This window comes from Haematobia irritans, chromosome 4 (genome assembly GCF_050003625.1).
Source record: "Haematobia irritans isolate KBUSLIRL chromosome 4, ASM5000362v1, whole genome shotgun sequence".
In the NCBI taxonomy this organism is placed as follows: Eukaryota; Metazoa; Arthropoda; class Insecta; order Diptera; family Muscidae; genus Haematobia; species Haematobia irritans.
In genome coordinates, this window is record NC_134400.1 from 84,583,392 (window position 1) to 84,595,690 (window position 12,299).

General features: G+C 34.1%; 1 long non-coding RNA gene across 1 annotated transcript; it reads left to right on the plus strand.

Annotated features, from left to right (window-relative positions):
* The first annotated feature begins 3,872 nt into the window (after positions 1 to 3,872).
* LOC142232858 (uncharacterized) lies at positions 3,873 to 4,483 on the plus strand. Its single transcript, XR_012721228.1, has 3 exons — positions 3,873 to 3,941; positions 4,009 to 4,101; positions 4,169 to 4,483. It is a non-coding gene; the product is annotated as an uncharacterized LOC142232858 (long non-coding RNA).
* Positions 4,484 to 12,299: the final 7,816 nt, after the last annotated feature.

Genomic DNA, 12,299 nt, shown 5'->3' on the forward strand with positions numbered 1-12,299 from the left:
AAGTGTTCTGAAGTATTGTGTAATTCTTGTTATACCCTCCACCATACGATGGGGGTATATTAACTTTGTCATTCCGTTTGTAACACATCGAAATATTGCTCTAAGACCCCATAAAGTATATATATTCTGGGTCGTGGTGAAATTCTGAGTCGATCTGAGCATGTCCGTCCGTCCATCCGTCTGTTGAAATCACGCTAACTTCCGAACGAAACAAGCTAGCGACTTGAAACTTGGCACAAGTAGTTGTTATTGATGTAGGTCGGATGGTATTGCAAATGGGCCATATCGGTCCACTTTTACGTATAGCCCCCATATAAACGGACCCCCAAATTTGGCTTGCGAGGCCTCTAAGAGAAGCAAATTTCATCCGATCCGGCTGAAATTTGGTACATGGTGTTAGTATATGCTCTCTAACAACCATTCAAAAATTGGTCCATATCGGTCCATAATTATATATAGCCCCCATATAAACCGATACCCCGATTTGGCTTGCAGAGCCTCTAAGAGAAACAAATTTCATCCGATCCGGCTGAAATTTGGTACATGATGTTAGTATATGGTCTCTAAAGACCATGCAAAAATTGGTCCCTATCGGTCCATAATTATATATAGCGCCCATATAAACCGATCCCCAGATTTGACCCCCGGAGCACCTTGGAAGAGTAAAATTCTTCCCATTCGGTTTAGATTTGGTACGTGATGTTAGTATATGGCCACAAACACCCATGCAAAATTGGTCGATATCGGTCTATAATTATATATAGGCCCCATATAAACCGATCCCCATATTTGACCCCCGGAGCACCTTGGAAGAGAAAAATTCTTCCCATTTCGTTTAAATTTGGTACGTGATATTAGTATATGGTATCCAACAACCATACAGGAATTGGTTCCTATCAGTCCATAATTATATATAGCACCCATATAAACCGATCGCCAGATTTGACCTCCAGTGCCTTTTGGAGAAGTAAAATTCATCCGATCTGGTTGAAATTTGGTACGTGGTGGTAGTATATGATATTTAACAACCATGCCAAAAGTGGTCCATATCAGTCCATAATCATACACTCTTAGAAAAATATGTTTTTCATATGTTCCGATATAAACAAAATGTATTTCGGGCACAATTTTAAAACACAATATATTTAAGTGCAAACATGTAATGTTCCTAAACTAACACTAAATGTTTGGGACATCTATGTTAATATGTTAGAATATATTATGTTTGGGGCATGAATGTTTCATAAAAATCATATGTGTGAATGCAAACATGTATAAACTACAAATTTCGACTAAACATACATATGTTGTGATATTTTATTCAAAGAGTATAGAGAAAGAAATAGAGATGGAAACCGGGAGAGTTGACAAAAGATATCAACATAACACAGCGAAAGAATCAAAAGAGAACAAATTCTGTGAAACCGCTTGTATGTTGTTTCGGAAAACTGTTTTATGATAAGGCCAAAAATTTGATATGCTTAAGTCTAAATATTATTTAATTTGAATAAAGAGAATAGACATTCGGAACCAAGAGAATAGACATTGAAAAACAAACAGCATATGTTTTTGCTTTGAGGGCAGCATTTTATGTATGTGTGGACATGTGTTTTGTTTATCATTTTGGCATTATGGACACAATTTTTTTCTTGGTTCGTTAAAAGAAATCGGGGGTATTCATAATAATAACGAAAGGGCACTATACTCTTTTTAGAGTTGGGACAGTAAAATGAAATAAGGAGGAAATACTGAAAAATTACACTGTAAAATGAAGAAAAAAAAACAAAGTTTAGTTCCTCTTTAATAATAAGTAGTCCACGAGGAGTTGACGGACACCTTCAAAAAGCGGGCATTAAGTTCGAGTTTTGCAGCTAAAACAATTTAAAAAGTTTATTTTCTTTAAAATGAATTATTAAAGAAAAATAAAAGGCATTTTAGAGCGATGGTGTTAAATGCTAGTAAAAAACTGTTCACGCCTAAATAAATTTATGTTTATATTATAAAATTATTTATGTATGTTTATACTCGACTCCACGTTCTTATTTTGTTAGAGTTTTTGAATTCCTTCCAAATTTTAAAGTTTTGTACCAAAAACAGTTTTTTGTTACAAAATTGTTATTTTTGCAATAAAAAAATAATATTTTATCCAAAAATCAGTCAATTTCGTTTATATCAATCACTGTTACACAGAAAAAAAGGTGTCTTGTTAATTTTAGGACCAGTTTAACTTCCACATAGTTCAAAAAATTTACTGTAATATAGTTCATTTTTCGTAACCACTGCGAAAATTAACTTAGCTAAAGGAAAACTTATAAAACTTCAGTAAATGTTTTTTAGTTCACTAACTACGAAATGGGACGGATTTTTCCTTAAATAAATTTCCAATACAATAGTTAATGCATCGTTGATTGTATTATAAAAAGACATAGGCAATATAAAAATCTTACTACGAAATGTGGACAATTTGCTAAGAAAAATTTTTGTATGTAAAAAAATTTTTGTAGTAAAAATTAACTTAACCACAGTACCGATTCGTATGGCGGCTTCCTACAGCTTATTTCGGTTTTTACTATAAGTTGGAGTATATTTCCTCACATTGAAAATTTTAGATAAAGTAGAATAAAAAGTAGTTAATTTAATCCTTGACGGGTGTATATAATTTTTTATGGATTCCTCGTAAATTTTGAATATATTTTACCTTATCCTATAGATAGAATACCAACTAATCAATAAACGTGATACTGGAAATTGAAGTGAGAAGAAATTATGAAATTATTGCATCATCTTTTTTTTGTTTGTGTTTGTTATTGCGATGATGTTATGGAATGTGTGTTGTTGGTATCTTTTGTGGTGATAGTTGTTTTGTTGCAATAGCGAGATCAGAAAGGGATCATGTGTGTGTGTGGAGTTGTTTTTCTTTACATATGTGTCCTTTATGACTATTTGTGTCTTTGAGTTTTATTGGTGCATTCAGTTCTGTTGATGCATTTATGAAGCGCACACGTGGTGCGCTTGCGTGCGGTATTTGTGTTTATTAATAAAAATACATTTATTTCGTAACATTTTAGAAACTGATAAGTGAATGGTGTGATGTAAGAGAAAACAAAAACACTTTATATTGATAAAAAAAATAAATAAATCACATATTAAGAAACTGTATATTTCTATTAATAATTTAAAATTAGTGCGGTTTTAAATTGGTTTACATAAAAATATTCATAATGAGTGGTAATAAAATGATCTATATTTACTCTACATCTGGATCACAGTACAATTTTTTGAGTCTATATTTTTATGTTATAGCGAGTCCTTAAGGTGTGTACTAAGTTTGAGTTTAGGTGCTAAAATCAGAAATAAATCAGTAAGAAAAGTATAAAATTATACGCCTTCGATGCAAATTTAAATATAACTTGATGGAGAATAGCTCGAAACAAGTTTTATTAAGTTTATATTCTTTAAATGGATTACCCGATTAAGAAAAGAAAATCGTTTTTAAGCTTATGTAGAACGCTGTTTTTTTAATTTAATATGATGAATCGTTTTCAAGTTATTCCAATATATATATAGCGGAAGCGCCTTAATTTTGAACATAACCGAATATCTCAAAAAGTCGAGCTCTTAAAAAAACAAGTGTAAATTTGGATTCAGCGACCTCAAATTACTAAAAATTTGATATAAATTTTAAATGAACACAAAAACGGTTCAATTTTGTTCCCATGTATTTCTAAAGAAAACTAATCATTAAAAATTGGGATTTTAGCCACTAAACTCGAACTTAATATCCACCATAAATACTAAATGCTATATTGACAAGTGGAAATTATATCTAATTTTATAATATTTTTATTTCATTTATATTCTGAGAAGGATTTCAAAAATGTCCCATTTGTGCATGGATATGATTCCACTAATGTAGTAATTGGATGATTTTTTTCAATGTGGTAAGTTTTTCGTCCATTTGTAATAAAGCCAAAATTTCTATTTATTAAAAATAATTTTCATTTGCAGGATGACAGCAAATCTAATGGTATTTTTTGGAATCTTCTTACTGTTTAATGCTAACTAAGCTGCTATCCCTATTTGCTCTAAGAAAATTCTCTTGTAAGTTAAAGATCAAAATACCATAGAATTTGATATTTTTATATTTTATATACCTTTTTAACTTCAGAGGCTTATGACGCAAATCCACACAACAAAAACTAGCGAAATCGGTGAAATTGGACAAAAATGAAATGAAAATAGCAACTTATGGCATATATGGATAAAAAATGGAAATTGATATTAATTAGTTTCATTCTACTAACATAGAATATTACTCTTTTGAAGAAGCAATTACTAACTACCGAAAAGTAACAGCATACAGCGTACGAATAAAAACATTTCTTTTATTGTATATCATAAGCCATAGTTTTATGTAATATAATAATAATTTTTTGAAATAAAATACTGGTAGTTATGAAAAATTGTCTTATATTGTACGAAAAATTTCTTAGTTGTATACAGGCTTGTTGTACCTTTAATTCTTCAATTTATTTACTTCTTTGAAAATTATACTGATAAACAGTTTATTTGAAACCAATTTCTAAATATAGGATTCCCAAAAACTTGTTCATTTTTCCGGATAGCAGGAATATTTTGAATGAGTGTAATTAAAGGGTGATTTGTTAAGAGCTTGATAACTTTTTTTAAAAAAAAAACGCATAAAATTTGCAAAATGTCATCGGTTCTTTATTTGAAACGTTAGATTGGTCCATGACATTTACTTTTTGAAGATAATTTCATTTAAATGTTGACCGCGGCTGCGTCTTAGGTGGTCCATTCGGAAAGTCCAATTTTGGGCAACTTTTTCGAGCATTTCGGCCGGAATAGCCCGAATTTCTTCGGAAATGTTGTCTTCCAAAGCTGGAATAGTTGCTGGCTTATTTCTGTAGACTTTAGACTTGACGTAGCCCCACAAAAAATAGTCTAAAGGCGTCAAATCGCATGATCTTGGTGGCCAACTTACCGGTCCATTTCTTGAGATGAATTGTTCTCCGAAGTTTTCCCTCAAAATGGCCATAGAATCGCGAGCTGTGTGGCATGTAGCGCCATCTTGTTGAAACCACATGTCAACCAAGTTCAGTTCTTCCATTTTTGGCAACAAAAAGTTTGTTAGCATCGAACGATAGCGATCGCCATTCACCGTAACGTTGCGTCCAACAGCATCTTTGAAAAAATACGGTCCAATGATTCCACCAGCGTACAAACCACACCAAACTGCATTTTTCGGGATGCATGGGCAGTTCTTGAACGGCTTCTGGTTGCTCTTCACTCCAAATGCGGCAATTTTGCTTATTTACGTAGCCATTCAACCAGAAATGAGCCTCATCGCTGAACAAAATTTGTCGATAAAAAAGCGGATTTTCTGCCACTGATTTTGGTAATAAAATTCAATGATTTGCAAGCGTTGCTCGTTAGTAAGTCTATTCATGATGAAATGTCAAAGCATACTGAGCATCTTTCTCTTTGACACCATGTCTGAAATCCCACGTGATCTGTCAAATACTAATGCATGAAAATCCTAACCTCAAAAGAATCACCCTTTACATTCTTCCCACAGCGTAGTAAGAATGAACTAAAATACGATGCAATACATAAACTTATTTATAAGAAAATCATGAACTTATCTAGATGAAAAAAATCTTTGGCGCCAAATCATGGTCATTCTTACTATGGGTTAGTTCAATTTTCGTAAACAATAGTAAACTTTTTTTTCGGTGTACTGACTATAAATTTTTAATAACCCACATTTCGAAGTTTCATTATAAAAATTTAATATAGTATAAATATAAATGTGTAAATTAAAAAAAAAGTGTTCGGTCGGAGCAGGGATTGAACCCACGACCCTTTGCATGCAAGACAGGCATGCTAACCACTGCTCCACGTGGCAAACAAATGTATGTCTCTGTTAAATAATGTTATGTTTACATGGGCTCGTGGGCGCTGCAAACTATGCTATATAAATATAACGTATAACGATAATTATCTGCTGGTGACTATAACAGCTACGTAGCCCAGTGGATAGAGTGTTGGCTTACAAACTGTATGGTCCTCGGTTCGATTCTCCGTGCAGGCGAAAGGTAAAATTTAAAAAATTTATAAAAGTGAATAATTTCTTCAACATTATTTGTATTACAGAAAAATGTGCCAAGAACTAAAATATTTCGTGGAAGTGAAAATTACGAGTATGTTAGGGAATGAGCACAATCGTATTTGGGAAAAATTCTTCCAAGCATATAATATTTTTGGGCTCAAAATGCTTCCAAACATATAATATGTTCACATAAAACAAACACATTAATGTTTCGGCAGTATCCAATAATATATGTGCTTCCTGAAAAATATGTTTGGAACATATGTTAAAGAAGCGATTTTTTTTGAGGGTGTATATAGCTCCCATATAAACCGACCCCGATATTTGGTTTTGGAGCCTCTTGGAGGGGCAAATTTCATCCGAGTGAGTGGAAATTTGTGGATGACAGTCTTTCGTAGAAGTTTCTACGCAATCCATGGTGGAGGGTACATAAGATTCGCCTGGCCGAACTTACGGCCGTATATACTTGTTTAATGTTTAAAAACAATAAGGGATTGATAACAAGTATATACGGCCGTAGGTTCGGCCTGACCGAATCTTATGTACCCTCCACCATGTATTGCATAGAAACTTGTACAAAAGACTGTGTAGTTTTTGTTTTGCCGCTTTGGCCAATTTGTACCACTATACCCACATTTAAATAAAATGAAATATTTAACTTGGAAGGAATTGAGTTTTAATTCGGTCATGAGTATTCTTAAGTTGGGCAACATAACCGAATTATGATGGTAACCACAACCGCTGTCGTCGGCAGACCCAAAGAACACAGTAACTAGTTGTGTCGACCGAAACATTCGGGTGACACAACAGCCAACTGATAGTAGCTGCAACTGCCAAAAGGAGGTTGGCAATAAATTCGGTCGTCACAATCAATCTGTGTTCTCTGTGTAATTTGTACGATTTTATCTTTTTTATACCCACCACCATAGAATAGTGATGGGGGTATAATAAGTTTGTCATTCAGTTTGTAACACATCGAAATATAGATTTCCGACTACGTAAAGTATATATATTCTTGATCAGGGAGAAATTCGAAACCGATATAAGCATGTCCGTCTGTCTGTCTGTTGTAATCACGCTACAGCCTTCAATAATAAAGCTATCTTGCTTAATTTTTGCACAAGCTCGATTTGTGGCTCCAAGCAGGTCAAGTTCGAAGATGGGCAATATCGCTCCAGGTTTTGATATAGTCCCCATATAAACCGACCTTCCGATTTGGGGTCTTGGGCTTAGAGAAACCGTAAATGGTGAGTGTCGGTCCAAGTTTTGATACAGCCCCCATATACCCGATCTCCCGATTTTACTTCTAGGGCTTCTATAATCCGTAGTTTTTATCCAATTTGCTTAAAATTGGAAATCTAGAGGTATTTTAAGACCATAAAGTGGTTTGCCAAAAATGGAGAGTATCAGTTCATGTTTTGATATAGTCCCCATATAAACCGATCTGCCGATTTTATTTCTAGGGCTTCTAGAAACCGTAGTTTTTATTCAATTTGCCTGAAATGGAATTTTTTTAGGACTGTAAATAGATGTTCTGAATATATTGTGTATCGGTACAGGTTTTGATATAGCCCCCTTATAAACCGGCCCTCCGATTTGGGGTCTAGATTCTATAACCGCCACATAGGCCGATATAGATCATGAAAGCTGTTAGAAACCGAATGTAAAATTTCCATATTTTACTTCTCGGAATCATTTAAATAACTTCTCGTAATTATTAATAATCATTTTAATAATCTACACAAAAAAAAAAAAAATTCTGATTCAATCAGGTAATTAATTGATCCAATTAATTTTTAATTGAAATGTCTTCAATCACAGAAATGATAGTATCAATTAAAAAGTTAATTGATCCAATTAAAAAATTAATTGATACTATTATTTTTATACCCTCCATCATAGGATGGGGGTATATTAACTTTGTCATTCCGTTTGTAACACATCGAAATAATGCTCTAAGACCCCATAAAGTATATATATTCTGGGTCGTGGTGAAATTCTGAGTCGATCTGAGCATGTCCGTCCGTCCGTCCGTCCGTCCGTCCGTCCGTCCGTCCGTCCGTCTGTTGAAATCACGCTAACTTCCGAACGAAACAAGCTATCGACTTGAAACTTGGCACAAGTAGTTGTTATCGATGTAGGTCGGATGGTATTGAAAATGGGCCATATCGGTCCACTTTTACGTATAGCCCCCATATAAAGGGACCCTCAGATTTGGCTTGTGGAGCCTCTAACAGAAGCATATTTCATCCGATCCGGCTGAAATTTGGTACATGGTGTTGGTATATGGTCTCTAATAACGATGCAGAAATTGGTCGATATCGGTCCATAATTATATATAGCCCCCATATAAACCGATCCCCAGATTTGGCTTGCGGAGCCTCAAAGAGAAGCAAATTTCATCCGATCCGGCTGAAATTTGGTACATGATGTTAGTATATGGTCTCTAACAATCATGCAAAAATTGGTCGATATCGGTCCGTAATTATATATAGCCCCAATATAAACCGATCCCCAGATTTGGCTTGTGGAGCCTCTAAGAGAAGCATATTTCATCCGATCCGGCTGAAATTTGGTACATGGTATTGGTATATGGTCTCTAGCAACCGTGCAAAATTTGGTCCACATCGGTCCATAATTATATATAGCGCACATATAAACCGATCCCCAGATTTGGGTTGCGGAGCCTCTAAGAGAAGCAAATTTCATCCGATCCGGCTGAAATTTGGTACATGGTATTGGTATATGGTCTCTAGCAACCGTGCAAAATTTGGTCTATATCGGTCCATAATTATATATAGCCCCCATATAAAACGTTCTCCAGATTTGACCTCCGGAGCCTCTTGGAGGAGCAAAATTCATCCGATCCGGTTCAAATTAGGAACGTGGTGTTAGTATATGGTCGCTAACAACCATACCAAAATTGGTCCAATCACACAAAAATTGGTCCATATCGGTTCATAATCATGGTTGCCACTAGAGCTAAAAATAATCTACCAAAATTTTATTTCTATAGAAAATTTTGTCAAAATTTTATTTCTATAGAAAATGTTGTCAAGATTTTATTTCTAGATAAAATTTTGTTAAAATTTTATTCGGTTCATAATAAAATTTTCATCATTGTCAAAATTTTATTTCTATAGAAAATTTAGTTCAAATTTTATTCGGTTCATAATCATGGTTGCCACTCGAGCCAAAAATAAACTACAAAGATTTTATTTCTATAGAAAATTTTGTCAAAAGTTTATTTTTGTAGTCAATTTTGTTAAAATTTTATTTCTGTATACATTTTTGTCAAAATTTGCCTTCTATAGAAAATTTTGTGAAAATTTTTATTTCTATAGAAAATTTTGTGAAAATTTTATTTCTATAGAAAATTTTGTTAAAATTTTATTTCTGTAGAAAATTTTGTCAAAATTTTATGTCTACTTTGTCAAACTGAATTGTATACGTATTGGATCGATCTTTTTTGATTTAATATATACCACGTATGGACTTACATACAATTTAGAAGATGGTGTTAGGAGGTTTTAAGATACCTTGCCATCGGCAAGCGTTACCTCAACTTAAGTAATTCGATTGTGGGTGGCAGTGTTTAGAAGAAGTTTCTACGCAATCCATGATGGAGGGTACATAAGCTTCGGCCTGGCCGAACTTACGGCCGTATATACTTGTTGTGATTGATTTTTGTTTCAATTAAAAAATTTGTTGAATCAATTAAATTTTTAATTGAATATTTTTTAAAACTCACTTAAAATTTTAATTGGAACAAGTATATACGGCCGTAAGTTCGGCCAGGCCGAAGCTTATGTACCCTCCATCATGGATTGCGTAGAAACTTCTTCTAAACACTGCCATCCATAATCGAATTACTTAAGTTGCGGTAACGCTTGCCGATGGCAAGGTATCTTAAAACCTCCTAACACCATCTTCTAAATTGTATGTAAGTCCATACATGGTATATATTAAATCAAAAAAGATCGATCCAATACGTATATAATTCATTTTGGCAAAGTAGACATAAAATTTTGACAAAATTTTCTACAGAAAGAAAATATTAAAAAATTTTCTATGGAAATAAAATTTTCACAAAATTTTCTATAGAAATAAAAATTTTGACAACATTTTCTATAGAAAGAAAATTTTGACAAAAATTTCTACAGAAATAAAATTTTAACAAAATTTTCTATAGAAATAAACTTTTGACAAAATTTTCTATAGAAATAAAATCTTGGTCGATTATTTTTGGCTTGAGTGGCAACTATAATTATGAACCGAATAAAATTTGAACAAAATTTTCTATAGCAATAAAATTTTGACAAAATTTTCTATAGAAATAACATTTTGACAATGATGAAAATTTTATTATGAACCGAATAAAATTTTAACAAAATTTTCTCTAGAAATAAAATTTTGACAACATTTTCTATAGAAATAAAATTTGGTAGATTATTTTTGGCTCTAGTGGCAACCATGATTATGAACCGATATGGACCAATTTTTGTGTGATTGGACCAATTTTGGTATGGTTGTTAGCGACCATATACTAACACCACGTTCCTACTTTGAACCGAATCGGATGAATTTTGCTCCTCCAAGAGGCTCCGGAGGTCAAATCTGGAGAACATTTTGTATGGGGGCTATATATATTTATGGACCGATATCGACCATGTTCCAAATTACAACCGGATTGGATGAAATTTGCTTCTCTTGGAGACTTCGAAAGCCAAATCTGGGGATCGGTTTATATGGGGGCTATATATAATTATGAACCGATGTGGACCAATTTTTGCACGGTTGTTAGAGACCATATACCAACATCATGTACCAAATTTCAGCCGGATCGGATGAAATTTGCTTCTCTTTGAGGCTCCGCAAGCCAAAATCTGGGGATCGGTTTATATGGGGGCTATATATAATTATGGACCAATGTGGACCAATTTTTGCATGGTTGTTAGAGACCATATACCAACACCATGTACCAAATTTCAGCCGGATCGGATGAAATATGCTTCTCTTAGAGGCTCCACTAGCCAAATCTGGGGATCGGTTTATATGGGGGCTATATATAATTATGGACCGATGGGAACCAATTTTTGCATGGTTGTTAGAGACCATATGCCAACATCATGTACCAAATTTCAGCCGGATCGGATGAAATTTGCTTCTCTTTGAGACTCCGCAAGCCAAATCTGGGGATCGGTTTATATGGGGGCTATATATAATTATGGACCGATGTGAACCAATTTTTGCATGGTTTTTAGAGACCATATACCAACACCATATACCAAATTTCAGCCGGATCGGATGAAATAGGCTTCTGTTAGAGGCTCCACAAGCCAAATCTGGGGATCGGTTTATATGGGGGCTATATATAATTATGGACCGATGTGGACCAATTTTTGCATGGTTGTTAGAGACCATATACCAACACCATATACCAACACCATATACCAAATTTCAGCCGGATCGGATGAAATATGCTTCTTTTAGAGGCTCCACAAGCCAAATCTGAGGGTCCCTTTATATGGGGGCTATACGTAAAAGTGGACCGATATGGCCCATTTTCAATACCATCCGACCTACATCGACTACATCGACAACTACTTGTGCCAAGTTTCAAGTCGATAGCTTGTTTCGTTCGGAAGTTAGCGTGATTTCAACAGACGGACGGACGGACGGACGGACGAACGGACATGCTTAGATCGACTCAGAATTTCACCACGACCCAGAATATATATACTTTATGGGGTCTTAGAGCAATATTTCGATGTGTTACAAACGGAATGACAAAGTTAATATACCCCCATCCTATGATGGAGGGTATAAAAATGTTCGTGAAATTTTTTTGTGTGTAGTTACAGATTTTAGATCAAGGCGTTATTTAATAATTTTCTTGTACATTTACACGAGATTATTATGATTCATTTAAAACTGAAACAAATATGCTTTTTATAAATCCAGAATCTGATCTAGTCTTCATAGGTAGAATTTTTAAATGTATCTTCGGGAAGCGTACTGGTTGAACTGATCTGCTTGGGAGAATATTTGTCATAAAACCCCCTGAAATTCTATATACTCGTTTTATCAAGTAATGCGCTACGACGAAGAATTTTCAAAGGAAACTAATATATTTTATTCATGGTGGTGGGTATTTAAGATTCGG